This window comes from Triticum aestivum, chromosome 2A (assembly GCF_018294505.1).
Source record: "Triticum aestivum cultivar Chinese Spring chromosome 2A, IWGSC CS RefSeq v2.1, whole genome shotgun sequence".
In the NCBI taxonomy this organism is placed as follows: Eukaryota; Viridiplantae; Streptophyta; class Magnoliopsida; order Poales; family Poaceae; genus Triticum; species Triticum aestivum.
In genome coordinates this window covers 481221491-481243867 of record NC_057797.1, presented here as the reverse complement: position 1 = coordinate 481243867, position 22377 = coordinate 481221491, and positions in this window count along the sequence as shown.

Genomic DNA, 22377 nt, shown 5'->3' with positions numbered 1-22377 from the left:
CATTTTTCCACCAAATCCAAATCTATGAGAGAGAGTTGAGTGTTGGGGAAACTATCATTTGAAGCACAAGAGTAAGGAGTTCATCATCAACACGCCATCTATTACCTTTTGGAGAGTGGTGTCTCCTATATGGGTTAGGTGTCACTTAGGAGCCTCCGTCAAGATTGTGGAGTTTAACCAAGGAGTTTGTAAGGGCAAGGAGATCACCTACTCCGTGAAGATCTACCCAAGTGAGGAAAGTCCTTCGTGGGCGATGGCCATGGTAGGATAGACAATGTTGCTTCTTCGTGGACCCTTCGTGGTTGGATCCCTCTGTGGACTCGCGCAACCGTTACCCTTCGTGGGTTGAAATCTCCATCATTGTGGGTGTATGATAGCACCACCTATCGGAACCACGCCAAAAATCTCTGTGTCTACATTGCATTTGCTCCCTCTAAACTCCTCCCCTTTACCTTCATATGCAATTATTTACATTCCGCCGCTATACTCTTATACTTGCATGTGTAGGTTGTTTGCTTGACTTGTGCTAAGTTGCTAAAAATTCGCCAAGACTTAAAATTGGGAAAAGCTAGGTTTTTATTTGGTCAAGTAGTTTAATCACGCCCCCTCTAGACATACTTTAGATCCTACAAGTGGTGTCAGAGCTTTGGTCTCCATTTGCCTTGATTTCCATGGCTTTGGTGATCATAGCCTTGGTTTCACAACCTAGGAGAGTATGGCGTCTAGCGAGGGAAATTACCACCGTAGAGGTCCTTACTTTGATGGTACAAATTTTGCTAGTTGGAAGCATAAGATGAAAATGCATATTCTTAGACATAACCCCGCCGTTTGGGCTATTGTGTGTATTGTCTTGCAAGGTGAATTCTTTGATGGGAGAGAACCGAACCGTGAAGCTAGCTAGCGCGGAAGAGTTGAAGATGCTGCAATACAATGCTCAAGCTTGCGATATCCTCTTCAACCGATTGTGCCCCGAAGAATTCAATAAAATCAGCCGTCTTGAGAATTCAAAGGAAATTTGGGATACTTTGGCATGAAGGTACCGACTACATCAAGGAATCCAAATTGGATGTGCTTCAAAGTCAGCTTGACAAGTTCAAAATGAAGGATGGTAAAGGTGTTGCTAAAATGTACTCTAGGCTTGCTCTCATCACAAATGAGATTGCCGGCTTAGGAAGTGAAGAGATGACCAACAGATTCATCATCAAGAAGATACTAAGAGCCTTGGATGGAAAATATGATACCATATGCACATTGATCCAAATGATGCCCAACTACAAAGATCTCAAGCCAACGGAAGTCATTGGAAGAATTGTTGCTCATGAGATGGCACTCAAGGATAAAGAAGAGCTTCATAACAAGTCTAGTGGTGCTTACAAAGCCTCTTGTGATGCTCCTACATCATCAAGTGAGAAACGAGCCTACAGTGAGGAATTGAGCCTAATGATGAAGAATTTCAACAAGTTCTACAAGAGTAGAAGCAAGGAAATAAGTTCCAAGTCAAGGTCCTACAATGACAAAAGATCTTCAAGTCGTGAGCGTAATTGCTATAATTGTGGAAGACCCGGACACTACTCCAATGAGTGTACGGCTGCCTACAAAAGAAGAGAAGACTCACCTAAAAGGAGAAGTAGAAGAGAAGAATCACCTCCAAGAGAGAGAAGGAGTAGAGATGATCATTATGAACGAAGAACCTCTCGCAGAAGCAAGGATTCGGAAAGGAAGGACAAGTCATCAAGGAGCTACACAAAACGAAGACATCAAGCTCATGTTGGTGAATGGGTATCCAGCTCCGACTCCGACCATCACTCCGAGAGAAGTTATCACTCCGACTCCGAATATACTCAAGATGAAGGTGTTGCCGGTCTAGCACTTGTGTCGACCAAATCCTATGACATATTTGACTCACCAAATGAAGGAATTGGAAGGTGCTTCATGGCTAAAGGCCCAAAGGTATCACATCCCGAGTATGTTGATTTCAATAGTGATGAGGATGATTTTCTAGGTGATGATGATTTACTTGTTGACAACTCGAGTGATGAAAACTATGATGAACTTGCTATTAATCATGCTAATCAAGATAAAACGAATGACGATGATAAGAAGGAGATTGAGCGTCTAACTAAAGAACTAAACACTCTTAAGTTAGCTCATGAAACTACCTTGGAAGATCGTTGAGAGCTTTTAAAGACTCATGAGAAGCTACGCTTTGAAAAGCTCAACCTTGAGAAAGAGCATGGGTTCTTAAAGGCAATCAAAGATGATCTTCACAAGATAAGTTCGTCTTACATTGCCAAGCATTTACTCTTGTCTACTTACATGCCACAAGTAAAATCTAGCAACAAGAGTAAGAAAGATTCTTCTAGTAGTAACAATAATCATGTTAAATCCAATGTTGTTGCTTCTAGTAGTTATCTTGATTCCACTAATGACACTCTTAGCCAAGTTACACTTGAGCAAGAAAATAGCTTATTGAAGGGAATTATAAAGAAATGTGTTTACAAGACTCTTGCCAGAAGTAAGCAATTTGAGGAAATTGTACACAAGCAAGGAAGGCACCAGAAGAATCAAGGTGTTGGTTTTGAACGAAAGTCCAATGCCAATGGAGTTGAGTCGGAAGAAGATCAATACCCCAAGATAAAGTTTGTTCCTCAACAAGAGAAGTATGATCCTACTTCTTTCAAGGGAACACAAGCTCAAGATGATCTTCCACCACAAGGCCACAAGCAAAAAGGCAAGGACAAAATTCAAGAGGTGATTGATGCATTTGAAGAAGCTCCCAAGTCCTTGGTCAAGTGGGTTGCCAAGACTACATCAAGTTCTACTTCATCAAGTACGACTACAACTCCAAGGATTCCCATCAAGTTGATGTCGATCTCGAAGAAGAAGAACTAGAAAATTCTTGAGAGTGAATCTGCCAACATACTTCACTCATATCATTTTAGGGTGAGGTGACAATGTGTGTTTAAAGTGGTTCCATGGTTGATAAGATCACCATCGCATACTCCCTCTACCTTCGGGATTAGTATTGGATCTAAATAAATGTTATTTGGTGTTTGCATTGAGCATAAATTTGATTGGATCATGTTTATTGAGATACGGTTATTCATTTAAGTCAGAGAATAATTGTTGTTCTGCTTACATGAATAAAACCTTCTATGGTCTTACATCCAATGTAAATGGTTTACTGAATCTCGATCACAGTGATACACATAATATTGATGCCAAAAGATGCAAAGTTAATAATGATAGTGTAAAGTGCATGAAGAAACTCCATGTTGATGGATTTTTGGAATCACTTGATTATGAATCATTTGATGCTTGCGAACCATGCCTCATGGGCAAGATTGAGGGAGTCCTGGACTAAGGGGTCCTCGGGCGTCCGGCCTGTTAGCCATGGGCCGGACTGATAGGCTGTGAAGATATAAAGACCGAGGACTGCACCCGTGTCTGGATGGAACTTTCCTTGGCATGGAAGGCAAGCTTGGCGGCCAACTATGTAGATTCCTTTCTCTGTAACCGACCTTGTGTAACCCTAGATCCGTCCCGTGTCTATATAAACTGGAGGGCTAGGTCTGTAGATAAGCCGGATACTCATTACCATAGTCATACATGCTAGACTTCTAGGGTTTAGCCATTACGATCTCCTGGTAGATCAACTCTTGTAATACTCATATCCATCAAGATCAATTAAGCAGGAAGTAGGGCATTACCTTCATAGAGAGGGCCCAAACCTGGGTAAACATCGTGTCCCCTATCTCCTGTTACCATCGACCTTAGACGCACAGTTTGGGACCCCCTACCCGAGATCCGCCGGTTTTGACACCGACATTGGTGCTTTCATTGGGAGTTCCACTGTGCCGTCGACAATAGGATCGATGACTCACCTCGTCCTTAAAGACAATATCACTATCGGAGGAGAACTGGCCCCAGGCCAAGCCCTCCGGTTGGGCAGCTTTACCATGACCGCCCGTTCGGCCGTTAAGCTGACGATGACCTCTCGGGCCATCGAAAATCCTCTTCGTATCGACCCAAAACACTCCAAGCAGATGGATCCGGTGGAGTTTTTGTCTTTAAACGAGCTCCTTGATCGTATCACCGCCCTGGGAATCGCCACAGATTACGATCGGATCGGGCTCAAACCCGACCAAAGAAAAATCGAATCTCCACCGATCACCCACCAGATAGCGATAGTCGAGGAGCAAGACGACGACTCTTCCCCTATACTGAAGACGAACTATGTCCGGATCGCCGACCCTACAGAGTCGGATACCCACCCGCAAAAGGAGGTGGTTGGTCTTCCGAACATAGAATTAGATGGCGGGCCAAGGCAACCAGAAGATACTCCAGAGCCCGGACTGTTAAGTCTAGAAAAACTTCAGACTCCGGATCATTGATCGGGTCAGGGTCCAGATCCAATTCCACCCACCCACCCAGACATAAGCGCTCTTACGAGCATACAACAATAGTATCAGGAAACGGTCCACCACTTCTGGGCCAGATTCCTCCTTGTCAAGGACAAGGTTAAAGATTGCCGCGACGAGGATGCGATATCAGCATTCCGCAACAATTGCACGAACGAAGGAATCCTCAACGCCATTAATTGCCGCCGCATACTACACTTAGATGACTTGGCAACTATCGTACAGAAGTATAGCGCAATGGAAAGTGCCTGGAGCAATCAGGCAGCTTGTTGGGAGCCATCGGTTCCAACTCAACCACTGGTCCAGGCGAAAAGGGCACATCCCCGTGACGCGCCCAGTCCAATAGCCAAGAAATACAAACCCATTACGCGGCGCGGAACCATTCTGGAGGGATGGCTTGATGGCCCATGCAAAATACACACAACACCGGATACCATACCAACCCACAGCCTTAGAGGATGTGGGATACTCCGGCTATTGGGGAACATGGTAATTTCAAAAAAATTCCTACGCACACGCAGGATCATGGTGATGCATAACAACAAGAAGGGAGAGTGTCGTCCATGTACCCTCGTAGACCGTTAAGAGGAAGTGTTATGACAACGCGGTTGATGTAGTTGTACGTCTTCACGATCGACCGATCCTCAGTACCGAACGTACGACACCTCCGCGTTTAGCACATGTTTAGCTCGGTGACGTCCCACGAACTCATGATCCAGTAGAGCTCGGGGAAGAGTTTCGTCAGCACAAAGGCGTGGTGATGATGTTAATGAAGCTACCGTGACAGGGCTTCGCCTAAGCACCGCTACAGTATGACCGAGGTGGATTATGGTGGAGGGGGGCACCGCACACGGCTGGGAGAGATCTTTGTGATCAACTTGTGTGTCTAGAGATGCCCCTTGCCCCTGTATATAAAGGAGCAAGGGGGAGGCCGGCTGGCCCTTGTTGGTGCACCAGGAGGAGGAATCCTCCTCCTAGTAGGAGTAGGATTCCCCTCTTTCCTACTCCTACTAGGAGGGGGAAAGGAAGGGAGAGAAAGAGAAGGAAAGGGGGGGGCGCCACCCCCCTCTCCTAGGCCAATTCGGACCAGAGGGGAGGGGGCGTGCTGCCTGCCCTAGAACGGCACCTCTCTCTTTCCCTTATGGCCCAACAAGGCCCATTAGCCCCCGGGGGTTCCGGTAACCCCTCCGGTACTCCTGTAAAATCCCTGTTTTACCCGGAACTCTTCTGATGTCCAAATGTAGGCTTCCAATATATCAATCTTCATGTCTCGACCATTTCGAGACCCCTCGTCATGTCCGTGATCATATCCGGGACTCCGAACTACCTTCGGTACATCAAAACATATAAACTTATAAAACCGATCGTCACAGAACTTTAAGCGTGCGGACCCTACGGGTTCGAGAACTATGTAGACATGACCGAGACATGTCTCCGGTCAATAGCCAATAGCGAAACCTGGATGCTCATATTGGTTCCTACATATTATACAAAGATCTTTATCGGTCAAACCGCATAACACTATACGTTGTTCTCTTTGTCATCGGTAGGTTACTTGCCCAAGATTCGATCGTTGGTATCCCAATACCTAGTTCAATCTCGTTATCGGCAAGTCTCTTTACTCGTTTCATAATGCACTATCCCGTAACTAACTCATTAGTTGCATTGCGTTCAGGGCTTATTGTGATGTGCATTACCGAGAGGGCCCAGAGATACCTCTCCGACAATCGGAGTGACAAATCCTAATCTTGATCCATGCCAACTCAACAAGTACCATCATAGACACCTGTAGAGCACCTTTATAATCACCCAGTTATGTTGTGATGTTTGGTAGCACACAAAGTGTTCCTCTGGTATTCGGGAGTTGCATAATCTCATAGTCATAAGAACATGTATAAGTCATGAAGAAAGCAATAGCAGTAAACAAAAACAATCAAGTGCTAAGTTAACGGAATGGGTCAAGTCAATCACATCATTCTCCTAATGATGTGATCCCATTGATCAAATAACAACTCATGTCTATTGTTAGGAAACTTAACCATCTTGGATCAATGAGCTAGTCAAGTAGAGTCCTACTAGTGACACTATGTTTGTCTATGTATTCACACATGTATTATGTTTCCGGTTAATACAATTTTAGCATGAATAATAAACATTTATCATGAAATAAGGAAATAAATAATAACTTTATTATTGCCTCTAGGGCATATTTACTTCAGTCTCCCACTTGCACTAGAGTCAATAATCTAGTTTACACAGTAATGATTTTAACACCCATGGAGCCTTGGTGCTGATCATGTTTTGCTCGTGGAAGAGGCTTAGTCAACGGGTCTGCAACATTCAGATCCGTATGTATCTTGCAAATCTCTATGTCTCCCACCTGGACTTGATCCTGGATGGAGTTGAAGCGTCTCTTGATGTGCTTGGTTCTTTTGTGAAAACTGGATTCCTTTGCCAAGGCAATTGCACCAGTATTGTCACAAAAGATTTTCATTGGACCCGATGCACTAGGTATGACACCTAGATCGGATATGAACTCCTTCACTGCTCCTTCATCTAGACTCCTTCATTTCCTACTTCCGCTTCACATATAGATCCCGCCACGACGCCCTATTTAGAACTGCTCCAACTGACAGCTCCACCATTCAATATAAACACATATCCGGTTTGCGATTTAGAATCGCCCGGATCAGTGTCAAAGCTTGCATCAACATAACCATTTACGATGAGATCTTTGTCACCTCCATAAACGAGAAACATATCCTTGGTCCTTTTCACGTACTTTAGGATGTTCTTGACCGCTGTCCAGTGATCCACTCTAGGATTACTTTGGTACCTCCCTGCTAGGATAATAGCAAGGCACACATCCGGTATGGTACACAACATTGAATAGATGATAGAGCCTATGGCTGAAGCATAGGGAACACTTCTCATTTTCTCTCTATCTTCTGCAGTGGTCGGGCATTGAGTCTTACTCAACTTCACACCTTGTAACACATGCAAGAACCCTTTCTTAGCTTGATCCATTTTGAACTTCTTCAAAACTTTATCAAGGTATGTGCTTTGTGAAAGTCCAATTAAGCGTCTTGATCTATCTCTATAGATCTTGATGCCCAATATATAAGCAGCTTCACCGAGGTCTTTCATTGAAAAACTCTTATTCAAGTATCCTTTATGCTATCCAGAATTTCTATATCATTTGCAATCAACAATATGTCATGCACATATAATATTAGAAATGCTACAGAGCTCCCACTCACTTTATTGTAAATACAGGCTTATCCAAAAGTCTGTATAAAACCATATGCTTTGATCACACTATCAAAACATTTATTCCAACTCCGAGAGGCTTGCACTAGTCCATAAATGGATCGCTGGAGCTTGCACACTTTGTTAGTACCCATTGGATTGAAAAAACCTTCATGTTGCATCATATACAAGTCTTCTTCCAGAAATCCATTCATGAATGCAGTCTTTACATCCATTTGCCAAATTTCATAATCATAAAATGCGGCAATTGCTAACATGATTCAGAAGGACTTAAGCATATCTACAGGTGAGAAGGTCTCATCATAGTCAACTCCTTGAACTTGTCGAAAACCTTTCGCAACAAGTCGAGCTTTATAGACAGTAACATTACCGTCAGCATCCGTCTTCTTCTTGAAGATCCATTTATTCTCAATGGCTTGCCGATCATCGGGCAAGTCAACCAAAGTCCAGACTTTGTTCTCATACATGGATCCCATCTCACATTTCATGGCCTCAAGCCATTTTGTGGAATCTTGGCTCATCATCGCTTCCTCATAGTTCGTAGGTTCGTCATGGTCAAGTAACATGACCTCCAAAATAGGATTACCATACCACTCTGGTGCGGATCTTGCTGTGGTTGACCTACGAGGTTTGGTAGTAACTTGATCTGAAGTTTCATGATCATCATCATTAGCTTCCTCACCAATTGGTGTAGGTGTCACAGGAACCGGTTTCTGTGACAAACTACTCTCCAATAAGGGAGCAGGTACATTTACCTCATCAAGTTCTACTTTCCTCCCACTCACTTCTTTCAAGAGAAACTCCTTCTCTAGAAAGGATCCATTCTTAGCAACGAATGTCTTGCCTTCGGATCTGTGATAGAAGGTGTACTCAACAGTTTCCTTTGGGTATCCTATGAAGACACATTTCTCCGATTTGGGTTCGAGCTTATTAGGTTTCACATAAGCATCACAGCCCCAAAGTTTAAGAAACGACAACTTTGGTTTCTTGCCAAACCATAGTTAATAAGGCATCGTCTCAATGGATGTTGCCCTATTTAACGTGAATGCAGTCGTCTCTAAATTATAACTCCAAAACGATAGCGGTAAATCAGTAAGAGACATCATAGATCGCACCATATCTAGTAAAGTACGATTCCGACGTTCGGACACACCATTACGCTGTGGTTTTCCGGGTGGCATGAGTTGCAAAACTATTCAACATTGTTTCAAATGTAGACCAAACTCGTAACTCAAATATTCTCCTCCACGATCAGATCGTAGGAACTTTATTTTCTTGTTACGATGTTTTTCCACTTCACTCTGAAATTCTTTGAACTTTTCAAATGTTTCAGACTTATCTTTCATTAAGTAGATATACCCATATCTTGTCAAATCATCTGTGAAGGTGAGAAAATAACGATACCCGCTGCGAGCCTCAATATTCATTGGACCACATACATTAGTATGTATGATTTTCAACAAATCTGTTGCTCACTCCATAGTTCCGTAGAACGGCGTTTAGTCATCTTGCCCATAAGGCATGGTTCGCAAGTACCAAGTCATTCATAATCAAGTGATTCCAAAAGTCCATCAGTATGGAGTTTCTTCATGCGCTTTATACCAATATGACCCAAACGATAGTGCCACAAATAAGTTGCACTATCATTATCAACTCTGCATCTTTTGTCTTCAACATTATGAATATGTGTATCACTACTATTGAGATTCAACAAAAATAGACCACTCTTCAAGGGTGCATGACCATAAAAGATATTACTCATATAAATAGAACAACCATTATTCTCAGATTTAAATGAATAACCGTCTCGCATCAAACAAGATCCAGATATAATGTTCATGCTTAACACTGCCACCAAATAACAATTATTTAGGTCTAAAACTAATCCAGAAGGTAGATGTAGAGGTAGCATGTCGACGGCGATCACATCGACTTTGGAACCATTTCCCACGTGCATCGTCAGCTCGTCCTTAGCTAGTCTTCGCTTAATCTGTAGTCCTTGTTTCGAGTTGCAAATATTAGCAACAGAACCAGTATCAAATACCCAGGTGCTACTGCGAGTTCTGGTAAGGTAAACATTAATAACATGTATATCACATATACCTTTGTTCACCTTGCCATCCTTCTTATCCGCCAAATACTTGGGGCAGTTCCGCTTCCAGTGACCAGTCTGTTTGCAGTAGAAGCACTTAGTCTCAGGCTTAGGTCCAGATTTGGGTTTCTTCTCTTGAGCAGCAACTTGTTTTCCGTTCTTCTTGAAGTTCCCCTTCTTCTTCCCTTTACCCTTTTTCTTGAAACTGCTGGTTTTGTTAACCATCAACACTTGATGCTCATTTTTGATTTCTACCCCCGCAACCTTTAGCATTGCGAAGAGCTCAGAAATTGTCTTATTCATCCCTTGCATATTATAGTTCATCATGAAGCTTTTGTAGCTTGGTGGCAGTGATTGAAGAACTTTCTCAATGACACTATCAACAGAAAGATTAACTCCCAGTTGAGTCAAGTGATTATGATACCCAGACATTTTGAGTATATGCTCACTGACAGAACTATTCTCCTCCATCTTGCAGCTATAGAACTTATTGGAGACTTCATATCTCTCAATCCGCGCATTTGCTTGAAATATTAACTTCAATTCGTGGAACATCTCTGTAACATCCCAAATTTTCAATTTGGAATGTAATACACTAGATCATCATTGCATATCATATTTATTGCATTTTGGTTGATCCTAGAAATTTCACGCAACTCAAGGACCCTCGGAGAGTGTTGGGGATTTCGTTATTTTCATATTTGAGTTGTATCAAATTTTGAAAATAGGATCTTTTGATTTTATTTATTTTATCTTCGATTATTTCTATTACAAAAATATGAGAGAGGGAATAAAATGACTTTCTCAAAATAAAGAAATATTGAGGATTTAATAAAAAAACCAAATAAGATTTATTTTGGTTTTATTTGTTATTTTATTTGAATTTAGGAAAAATGCGCGTTTTTCAAAATTGCATTTAGGCCCCAAATAAATGTTCATCCTATGCGGCTTGATTTTAGAAGCGAGGAAAAATTTATTTCGGGATTTCTCGAGTCCGTTTAGTATTTCTTTTGTTTTTTCTTCTGAGCGTAATTATAAAAAAACGTCCGAACCGACCTCGGGCCGTTTTCGGCCGGGACTCTCCTGGCCGGGCCTCTTATAAGCCGCCCCGCCGCCCCAGCCGAGGCCCAAGCCGCCGCCCCGCCCAACCCTAACCCTAGCCTCGCCGCCGCCGCCGCACCTCGCCTCGCCGCCGCCTCGCCTCGCCGCCCCGCCACCGCACCGCCCCCCCGCCGCCGCTGCCGTGCCGCCACCTCGCCGCCCCGCCACCGCGCCACCGCCGCTGGACCCTCCGGACCACCGCTTCCGCCATCGCCGGAGTTGCCGAAGGTAGTTTTTTTAGTCTCCGGTTTTCTCGAAAACCGTTCTGTTTTCCGACGGTTTTGCTCGTTTTTTTAGTTTCGGTTTTTTTAAATAGATCGGTTTTCCGGTTTATTTAAATAGCGAGCGTTCGTTCGTTCTAGCGAACGTTCGTCATTTTTTCTTTTTCTCGGATTAAATCCACGATTTTTCTAATCGCGATTTCTGATCCGATTTTTGTTTTAGTCTAATTTTTCGCTCGTTTATCGGAATCAGGCGATTCAAGCGCCAGGAGTTTTGTCTCTAAACCCTCTTTCAGTTTAACCAACTTAAACAAGTTTTTGCCACTATAAAAATTGCCTTAGATCCAGAATAGTAAATGAAGCCTGTTTCTTTTGCCTTCTGTCTTTCGTTGCTTCATTCGATTGGACTCTTTTTGCCAACCAGAGTTCTTAAGTTGAACTTTTTGGTTAGATCTCTTATTTGAGTTTTACCTGTGCATTAGTTGAGTACTTATTGTATGCTTGTTTGTTTGCGATAGAGTACCCAGAGTGCGCCGCTTGCTACTTCGAATCGCTAGGTTTCCCGGATCATCAACAAGGCAAGAAACACTTTTATCATGCTTTCCCACTACCCAGTTTTATTGCATTAGATCAATCCTCATACATTGCATGATTAGGATCTAATTAAATTGTGGGTTTGGGAAGTAGTTGAGGTAGTACCTATTACCCGTTTATTATCAAACCTTTGGGAGTTACTTCTATGTTTGCTTATTATGCCATGCTATGCTAGTAGACGTGGATTGGGTGAGTGTATCCATGACAGATGTGAGATTGTTAATTAATGGTTTATTTAAGGTGGCAACTTAAACACACATCTGGGTGGATTGAGGTACCTGGGTATTCCAGGATTGCCTGTTTTCTTTATGGACCGCCACCCAGGCTCAAAGGGATCATGAGATTATTCATGCTAGAAACTTCCGTGTGCAGCCACAAGCTATTATGGGCTCTAGCATAGTTGATTAAGTTGTGCAAACTCTTATAGTGGTAGACTAGAAGATGTAGGGGAAAGTAGGTGTAAAGGTCTACCCGATCATAAGGTGCTAGCGCTTCTGAAAGACTATGTCTCGGTCATTCGTCTTCTCAGACACCATGCAGTGCGAGAAACCAAACAGAGGCGATCGAGTCTTGTGGGGAAAAGTGCGCAAACCTCTGCAGAGTGTATAAACTAATCATGGTTAGCCATGTCCCCAGTTATGGACATCTTGAGTATCTAGTACCTGGATTATCATGTGAATCTCAACATGTTACTCTAAAATTTAATTTGTTGGGTTTTGTTTAATGATGATGCTTAATTGGGATTGAGAATGTTGTCAACCATTCTCAATGTTTAACAACTACCATGATAGTTAAATAAAATGTATTCCTTTGCAGTAGGGAAAAATTGGCTTTACGCAAAATTGTAACCATAGAGCTTTCCACCAGCCAAATATGCATATAGAATAGCTGTTTCATTCCATTACTCTCTATGTGTTACTTTTCCAGCATATTCCATGTGCTGACCCGTTTCGGGCTACAACGTTAATGTTGCAGACTTCTCAGATGATGATTAAGGAGTTTTTAGGTTGTGGTTCTATACTCAATGATGTCGTTGGAGTTGATGGACTCACTTATCTTCCAAGCCTTCCGCTGTTATTGTTATTAGATGGCCTTAAGCCATATTTATTGTAATAAGTTCTCTATTGAGACACTCGATGTAATAAGTGTGTGATTTCTACTCTGTTATAAATCCTTCAAGTACTGTGTGGTGTCAGCATTACTGATCCAGGGATGACACCGGAGCATAGAGATTGGACCATTTGAGGTCTGGTCGCTACAAGATGGTATCAGAGCACACGCTGACTGTAGGACACGACCACTAAGCTAAAGACCTAGATCACTACTCACTCTCTTCTCTTTCTTTCTTCTCATCTTCTCTACTCTTTTAGGATGGTGGATGCAAGGAACAAGTTCACTCAACCGGATGAAGATACACCCTTTGGACGTCATTTGAAGGAAGTCACTAGATATCTCGAACATAGGAGTACCAAGCTTCACTGGCACCTACAACTCCACTTTACCTGAAGAAGAGCGCTGGATGATTCAAGTTCAAGTTCCAGGAAGGACGTTCATGCCAGTCACTGAGCCCATAGAGTTTTCTTTTGATGCACCAACTTGGAGTCTAGGAAAGAGCATGGCAGCTCACATCGCCATGGGACGCATTGGAGAAGTCTACCGAAATGATCTCAAGGATACTATCTACCAAATTTGTGGGCGCCGAGATGAGCACTGGGAGATGATCAGCACCAGAAAGGATAGATCAATTGCTGCTTTTATCCAGGAGTTAAACCAGCACATTCGACGTCAAGAGAACCAGATGTGCGCCGACATGATAGATCTAAAGAAGGAAAGGACAAGAATCAAGGAACTGGAGGAAGAACTCAAGGTTACTCATGAAGATTATGAAGAGGAAATTGGAGTATTAGTGGATAAGAATGCCGACCTAACAATGAAGATAGGAATATTTATGGGAGGCCCTACACCAGTAGAAGAAGACGAAGAACCCAAGGAGATTCGCCCGGAAGACTACATCATCATGGGAGGCCCTACATCATCATCATCATCGACGACACCGACTCGGATCCAGATGATAGCGATGATGACTATGTTGATGAAGCGGGAGCAGATATCATGGAGTCTGCAACTGAAGAATATTTCTAGTAGACCACCTCATCAGTAGTAGTAGTCCACCATGTAAATATTATAGTCCGACCACTTTTGCGATAGTTAGATCGATTGTATGCCCTTGTTTGATTGATTGAATGAAGTGAATTGTTTGCTTTTGCCTCATGTGCATATGGGTAGTGTTTTCTCTTTAGACCCCCTCTATTCTTAAATCTCATCTTTTCTAAGAACCCTCAGATGCCTCCGAGATGTGACCCCGGATTTACCTTCCCACCGGAGCTCACCTAGTTGATCCAGCAGCAGAACACATTGATGCAGTTGTTAGTCCAAAATCAGAATCATGGGAACAACAACAACAACCCACCACCACCACCACCTGTTGATCACTTAGTCCGTTTTCTTAGGCTGAATCCGCTGGTGTTTTCCAGTACCACCGAGCCGATAGTAGCAGATGATTGGCTCTGCAAGACAGCTAGAGAGTTGACCACAGCAGGATGCACGGATGCGGAGAAGGTGAAGTTTGCCGCACATCAGCTTGAAGGATCAGCAGCATCATGGTGGGAAAATTTCACAGCCACTTTCCCTGTCGACACTGTCACGTGGGACCAGTTTCAGCAGGCTTTTCGAACTACCCATGTTTCAGCAGGAGCTATGGCCATGAAGAAGCGAGAGTTTCGCAACTTGCGCCAAGGAGGGCGGACAGTTGGCCAGTATGTAGAGGATTTTAGTAAGCTAGCACGTTATGCCCTAGATGACGTTGCTATGGATGCAGCAAAGCAGGAGAAGTTTCTGGAAGGACTGAATGATGAGTTGAGCATGCAGTTGATGGTAGCCACTTTAAACAACTACCAGGAGTTGCTAGATCGTGCCCTCATGATTGAAGGGAAGCAGCAGCAGATTGAGAACCACAAGAGGAAGTATGGACAAGGGAAGCACACTTCAGGAGCTCAGCAGAAGCCACATTTTACCCCTAGACCGGGACGACATTTTCAGCATACCCATGGAGGAGGTAGCTCGCACAATCACAATGGCACCAAGAATGGTAATGGTAATGGAGGAAGCAACGGCCAGAACCGCACCAACCCATCGACCCCAGCCAAGAGAGACCTGAGCCAAGTCACTTGCTTTAAGTGCCAGAAGACCAAACATTATGCCAATGAATGTCCAGAATCACAGAATGGAAATGGAAGCTCTGGGAAGAAGCCGAACCCTTTCAATAGGGGACAGGTGAACCACGTTAACGTGGAAGAAGCCAAACCCTTTCAATCGGGGACAGGTGAACCACGTTAACGTGGAGGAGGTTGAAGAGCAGCCGAATGCAGTAATCGGTAAGTTTTTGGTGAAGTCATTTACTGCACTTGTTCTTTTCGATACCGGTGCATCGCATTCATACATATCAAGGGGATTTGTGGATAAGTATAACCTGCCCACCAAAGTACTTAGAACACCTATGTTAGTAAGCTCGCCAGGAGCGGAATATATGGCTAGCCAAGGATGTTTTCAAGAGCCATTAAGTATAGGTAGGCATGTGTTCCCCTCAGATTTGATAATATTGGAATCACAAGGTTTGGATGTAATTCTGGGTATGGATTGGTTGTCGATGTATGGAGGAAACATCGATTGCGCCAACAAGTCGATCTTGCTTACCACCCCAGAAGGGAGAAGGATCAAGTATGTATCCCAACATGTGCCGAAGAGGATTCAAATCAATTGTTTAACAGGAGTTGTGCAGGAGGAAGTACCAATAGTGAAGGATTTCCCTGATGTATTTCCAGAAGAATTGCCAGGCATCCCACCGGATAGAGATATTGAGTTTTTGATTGAGCTTTTGCCAGGCACCGGGCCAATATCAAAGAGACCATATAGGATGCCTGCAAAGGATTTGGTGGAGATTGAGAAGCAAATTAAGGAGTTACTGGATAAAGGATACATTCGCCCAAGTTCATCGCCTTGGGGATCGCTAGTACTTCTAGTGGAGAAGAAGGATGGATCGTTAAGGATGGTTGTTGATTATCGAGGATTGAATGAAGTAACCATCAAGAACAAGTACCCACTACCGATGATCAATGATCTGTTTGATCGATTGCAAGGAGCTAAGGTGTTTTCCAAGATTGATATGCAATCAGGATACCACCAGTTGAAGATTCGAGAACAGGACATACCCAAGACGGATTTTACCACTAGGTATGGGCTGTACAAGTATACCGTTATGTCATTTGGTCTGACTAACGCACCTGCATATTTTATGAACATGATGAACAAAGTGTGTATGGAGTTCTTGGATAAGTTCGTCGTAGTGTTCATTGATGATATCCTGGTTTACTAGAAAAATGAAGAGGAGCATAAGGAGCATTTGTGTTTGGTTCTTGGACAGCTCAGAGAACATCAATTATATGCCAAATTTAGCAAATGTTAGTTTTGGTTGAAAGAAGTTGGATTTCTCGGACACGTTATATCCGGAGAAGATATAGCAGTGGATCCCACTAAAGTTGATACCGTGACCAAGTGGGAAGCGCCAACCACAGTTGGAGAGATCCAAAGTTTTCATGGACTCGCAGGATACTACCGGAGGTTTATTGAGAATTTTTCAAAGATTGCGAAGCCTATGATGGAGTTGTTAAAGAAGGATACCAAGTTCATATGGACTGAGGAATGTGAGGCTAGTTTTCAGGAGTTGAAGAAACGTTTGGTTACCTCACCAGTGTTGATTTTGCCAGACCAGACCAAGGATTATGAGGTGTATTGTGATGCTTCATGTCGAGGACTTGCAGCAGTACTTATGCAGGAAAGAAGAGTTGTTTCATATGCCTCACAAAAGCTTAAGCCTCATGAGTTGAATTATGCTATGCATGATTTGGAGTTAGCAGCTGTAGTGCATGCACTGAAGACTTGGAGACATTTTCTGATTGGAAACCATTGCGAGGTGTACACGGATCATAAGAGTTTGAAATATGTTTTCACACAGAAGGAGTTGAATCTCAGACAAAGGAGATGGTTGGAGCTCATCAAGGATTATGATATGAAATTGCATTATCACCCCGGAAAGGCTAACGTAGTAGCTGACGCATTGAGCCGTAAGAGCCACGTCAACACCTTAATGACGGGAGAATTACCAAGGGAGTTAGCCGAAAATCTTCGAGAGCTTTGTTTGGAAATAGTTCTGAGAGGCTATGTAGCAGCATTGGAGATTCAGTCTACGTTGATGGATAGGATCAGAGAAGCCCAAAAGACTGATAAGGAGATTGCCGAGATAAAGGAGAAAATGAGCAAAGGAAAAGCTAAGGGATTTCGTGAGGATGAGCACGATACCTTATGGTTTGAAGACCGTGTTTATGTGCCAAATGATCGGGAGATCAAGCAGTTAGTTTTTCAAGAGGCCCATGATTCACCATATTCGATTCACCCAGGAAATACCAAGATGTATTTGCATTTGAAGGATATTTTCTGGTGGACCGGAATGAAGAAGGATATTGCGGAATATGTAGCAGTTTGTGATGTATGTCAGAGAGTAAAGGCACAGCATCAGAAGCCAGCCGGATTGCTACAACCATTGCCCATACCCGAATGGAAATGGGTAAGTTAGGCATTGATTTTAGTACAGGATTTCCCGGAACATGTTCAGGCTATGACTCGATATGGGTTGTAGTCGATCGTTTGACAAAGGTAGCTCATTTCATTCCAGTGAAGACTACCTATACCAGTGCAAAGTTGGCAAATATATACATGACTAGAATCGCTTGTCTGCATGGAGTTCCAAGGAGTATAGTATCAGACAGAGGAACCCAGTTTACCTCAAAGTTCTGGAATCAGTTGCATGAAACTTTGGGAACCAAATTGGAGTTTAGCACAACTTTCCACCCATAGACAGATGGACAGACTGAGAGAGTCAATCAGATTTTGGAGGATATGCTAAGAGCTTGTGCACTAGATTACGGATCTAGTCGGGACGAGAATTTTCCGTATGCAGAGTTCTCTTACAACAACAGCTATCAATCCAGTTTGAAGATGGCCCCTTTCGAAGCCTTGTACGAAAGCAGGTGCAGGACCCCATTGTCCTGGGATGAAGTTCGAGACCGCCAGTTGTTTGGACCGGATCTGATAAAGGAATCTGAACAGAAAGTGAAATTAATTCGTGACAGGCTGAAGGTAGCTCAATCCAGGCAGAAGAGTTATGCAGATTCTAAACGCAAGGAGACAGTTTACGAAGTCAGAGACCGAGTTTATCTTCGAGTATCACCACTTCGAGGAGTTAAGCGCTTTGGAGTTAAGGGAAAATTAGCGCCACGTTTTGTAGGCCCATACAAAGTTTTGGAGCGTATGGGAGAAGTAGCCTACAAGTTGGAATTGCCCGAAGGATTGTCGGGAGTTCACGACGTGTTCCATGTATCCCAGTTGAAGAAGTGCCACGCAGAGATGGCTGACATACTGCTGAGAGATACGGTACCACTGGAAGCAATTCAGTTGGACAGTGATTTGACCTATGAGGAGAAACCAGTTAAGATTCTAGAGTATGCCAGTCGAGTCACCCGCAGCAAGGTTATCAAGTTTTGCAAGGTTCAGTGGAGCCACCACACGGAGGATGAAGCCACCTGGGAACGAGAGGAAGAATTGCTGAAAGACCACCCTCACCTATTTTCTAGCCAACCCGAATGTCGAGGGCGAGATTCATCTTAAGGGGGGGTAGGTTTGTAACATCCCAAATTTTCAATTTGGAATGTTATACACTAGATCATCATTGCATATCATATTTATTGCATTTTGGTTGATCCTAGAAATTTCACGCAACTCAAGGACCCTCGGAGAGAGTTGGGGATTTCGTTATTTTCATATTTGAGTTGTCTCAAATTTTGAAAATAGGATCTTTTGATTTTATTTATTTTATCTTCAATTATTTCTATTACAAAAATATGAGAGAGGGAATAAAATGACTTTCCCAAAATAAAGAAATATTGAGGATTTAATAAAAAATCAAATAAGATTTATTTTGGTTTTATTTGTTATTTTATTTGAATTTAGAAAAAATGCACGTTTTTCAAAATTGCATTTAGGCCCCAAATAAATGTTCATCCTGTGTAGCTTGATTTTAGAAGCCGGGGAAAATTTATTTTGGGATTTTTGGAGTCCATTTAGTATTTCCTTTGTTTTTTCTTCCGAGCGTAATTATAAAAAAAAACGTCCGAACCGACCTCGGGCCGTTTTTGGCCGGGACTCTCCTGGCCGGGCCTCTTATAAGCCGCCCCGCCGCCCCAGCCGAGGCCCAAGCCGCCGCCCCACCCAACCCTAACCCTAGCCTCGCCGCCGCCGCCGCGCCTCGCCTCGCCGCCCCGCCGCCGCCGCCGCCTCGCCACGCCGCCGCTGCCGCACCGCCGCCGGACCCGCCGGACCACCGCCGCCGCCATCGCCGGAGTTGCGGAGGTAGTTTTTTTAGTCTCCGGTTTTCTCGAAAACCGTTCGGTTTTCCGACGGTTTTGCTCTTTTTTTCGTTTCGTTTTTTAAATAGATTGGTTTTCCGGTTTATTTAAATAGCGAGCGTTCGTCCGTTCGTTCGTTCTAGTGAACATCCGTCGTTTTTCTTTTTCTCGGATTAAATCCGTGATTTTTCTGATCACGATTTCTGATCCCATTTTTGTTTTAGTCTAACTTTTCACTCGTTTATCGGAATCAGGCGATTCAAGCGCCTGGAGTTTCATCTCGAAACCCTCTTTCCGTTTAACCAACTTAAACAAGTTTTTGCCACTATAAAAATTTCCTTAGATCCAGAATAGTAAACGAAGCCTGTTTCTTTTGCCTTTTGTCTTTCGTTGCTTCGTTCGATTTGACTCTTTTTGCCAACTAGAGTTCTTAAGTTGAACTTTCTGGTTAGATCTATTATTTGAGTTTTACCTGTGCATTAGTTGAGTACTTATTGTATGCTTGTTTGTTTGCGATAGAGTACCCGGAGTGCGCCGCTTGCTACTTCGAATCGCTAGGTTTCCCGGATCATCAGCAAGGCAAGTAACACTTTGATCATGCTTTCCCACTACCCAGTTTTATTGCATTAGATCAATCCTCATACATTGCATGATTAGGATCTAATTAAATTGTGGGTTTGGGAAGTAGTTGAGGTAGTACCTATTACCTGTTTATTATCAAACCTTTGGGAGTTACTTCTACGTTTGCTTATTATGTCATGCTATGCTAGTAGACGTGGATTGGGTGAGTGTATCCATGACAGATGTGAGATTGTTAATTAATGGTTTATTTAAGGTGGCAACTTAAACACACATCTGGGTGGATTGAGGTACCTGGGTATTCCAGGATTGCCTGTTTTCTTTATGGACCGCCACCCAGGCTCAAAGGGATCATGAGATTATTCATGCTAGAAACTTCCGTGTGCAGCCACAAGCTATTATGGGCTCTAGCATAGTTGATTAAGTTGTGCGAACTCTTACAGTGGTAGACTAGCAGATGTAGGGGAAAGTAGGTGTAACGGTCTACCCGATCGTAAGGTGCTAGCGCTTCTAAAAGACTATGTCTCGGTCATCCGTCTTCTCAAACACCATGCAGTGCGAGAAACCAAACGGAGGCGATCCAGTCTTGTGGGGAAAAGTGCGCAAACCTCTGCAGAGTGTATAAACTAATCATGGTTAGCCGTGTCCCCGGTTATGGACATCTTGAGTATCTAGTACCTGGATTATCATGTGAATCTCAACATGTTACTCTAAAATTTAATTTGTTGGGTTTTGTTTAATGATGATGCTTAATTGGGATTGAGAATGCTGTCAACCATTCTCAATGTTTAACAACTACCATGATAGTTAAATAAAATTTATTCCTTTGCAGTAGGGAAAAATTGGCTTTACGCAAAATTGTAACCATAGAGCTTTCCACTAGCCAAATATGCATATAGAAGAGCTGTTTCATTCCATTACTCTCTATGTGTTACTTTGCCAGCATATTCCATGTGCTGACCCGTTTCGGGCTGCAACGTTAATGTTGCAGACTTTTCAGACGATGATTAAGGAGTTTTTAGGTCGTGGTTCTATACTCAATGATGCCGTTGGAGTTGATGGACTCACTTATCTTCCAAGCCTTTCGCTGTTATTGTTATTAGATGGCCTTAAGCCATATTTATTGTAATAAGTTCTCTATTGAGACACTCAATGTAATAAGTGTGTGATTGCTACTCTGTTATAAATCCTTCAAGTACTGTGTGGTGTCAGCATTACTGATCCAGGGATGACACCGGAGCACAGAGATTGGACCGTTTGAGGTCTGGTCGCTACAATCTCATATGATCCATGATGTTCAAAACATCGTTGAAGTCCCGGTTCTAAGCTGTAAAGCATGGCACACTGAACTATCGAGTAGTCATCAACACGTGACTGCAGGCAGTCACAATGTCTGCAGTTGCCGGTGCAGGTGGCACACCTAGCGGTGCTTCCATGATGTAATCCTTCTGTGCAACAATGAGGATAATCCTCAAGTTATGTACCCAATCCGCGTAATTTCTACCATCATCTTTCAACTTTGCTTTCTCAAGGAACGCATTAAAATTCAACCAAACAACAACATGTGCCATCTATCTACAACAACATAGATAAGCAAAATACTATCAGGTACTAAGTTCATGATATATTTAAGTTCAGTTAATCATATTACTTAAGAACTCCCACTTAGATAGACATCCCTCTAATCATCTAAGTGATCACGTGATCCATATCAACTAAACCATAACCGATCATCACGTGAAATGGAGTAGTTTTCAATGGTGAACATCATTATTTTGATCATATCTACTATATGATTCACGCTCGACCTTTCGGTCTCAGTGTTCTGAGGCCATATCTGCATATGCTAGGCTCGTCAAGTTTAACCCGAGTATTCTGCGTGTGCAATACTGCCTTGCACCTGTTGTAGATGGACGTAGAGCTTATCACACCCGATCATCATGTGGTGTCTTGGCACGACAAACTTTGGCAACTGTGCATGCTGAGGTAGAACACTTTTATCTTGAAATTTAGTGAGAGATCATCTTATACTACTACCGTCAATCAAAGAAAAATAAGATGCATAAAGGATAAACATCACATGCAATCAATATAAGTGATATGATATGGCCATCATCATCTTGTGCTTGTGATCTCCATCTCTGAAGCACCATCATGATCACCATCGTCACCGGCGCGACACCTTGATCACCATCGTAGCATCGTTGTCGTCTCGCCAACTATTGCTTCTATGACTATCGCTACCGCTTAGTGATAAAGTAAAGCAATTACAGAGCGATTGCATTGCATACAACAAAGCGCAACCATATGGCTCCTGCCAGTTGCCGATAACTCCGTTACAAAACATGATCATCTCATACAATAAATATAGCATCATGTCTAGACCATATCACATCACAACATGCCCTGCAAAAACAAGTTAGACGTCCTCTACTTTGTTGTTACAAGTTTTATGTGGCTGCTATGGGCTGAGTAAGAACCGTTCTTACATACGCATCAAAACCACAATGATAGTTCGTCAAGTTGGTGTTGTTTTAACCTTCTCAAGGACCGGGCGTAGCCACACTCGGTTCAACTAAAGT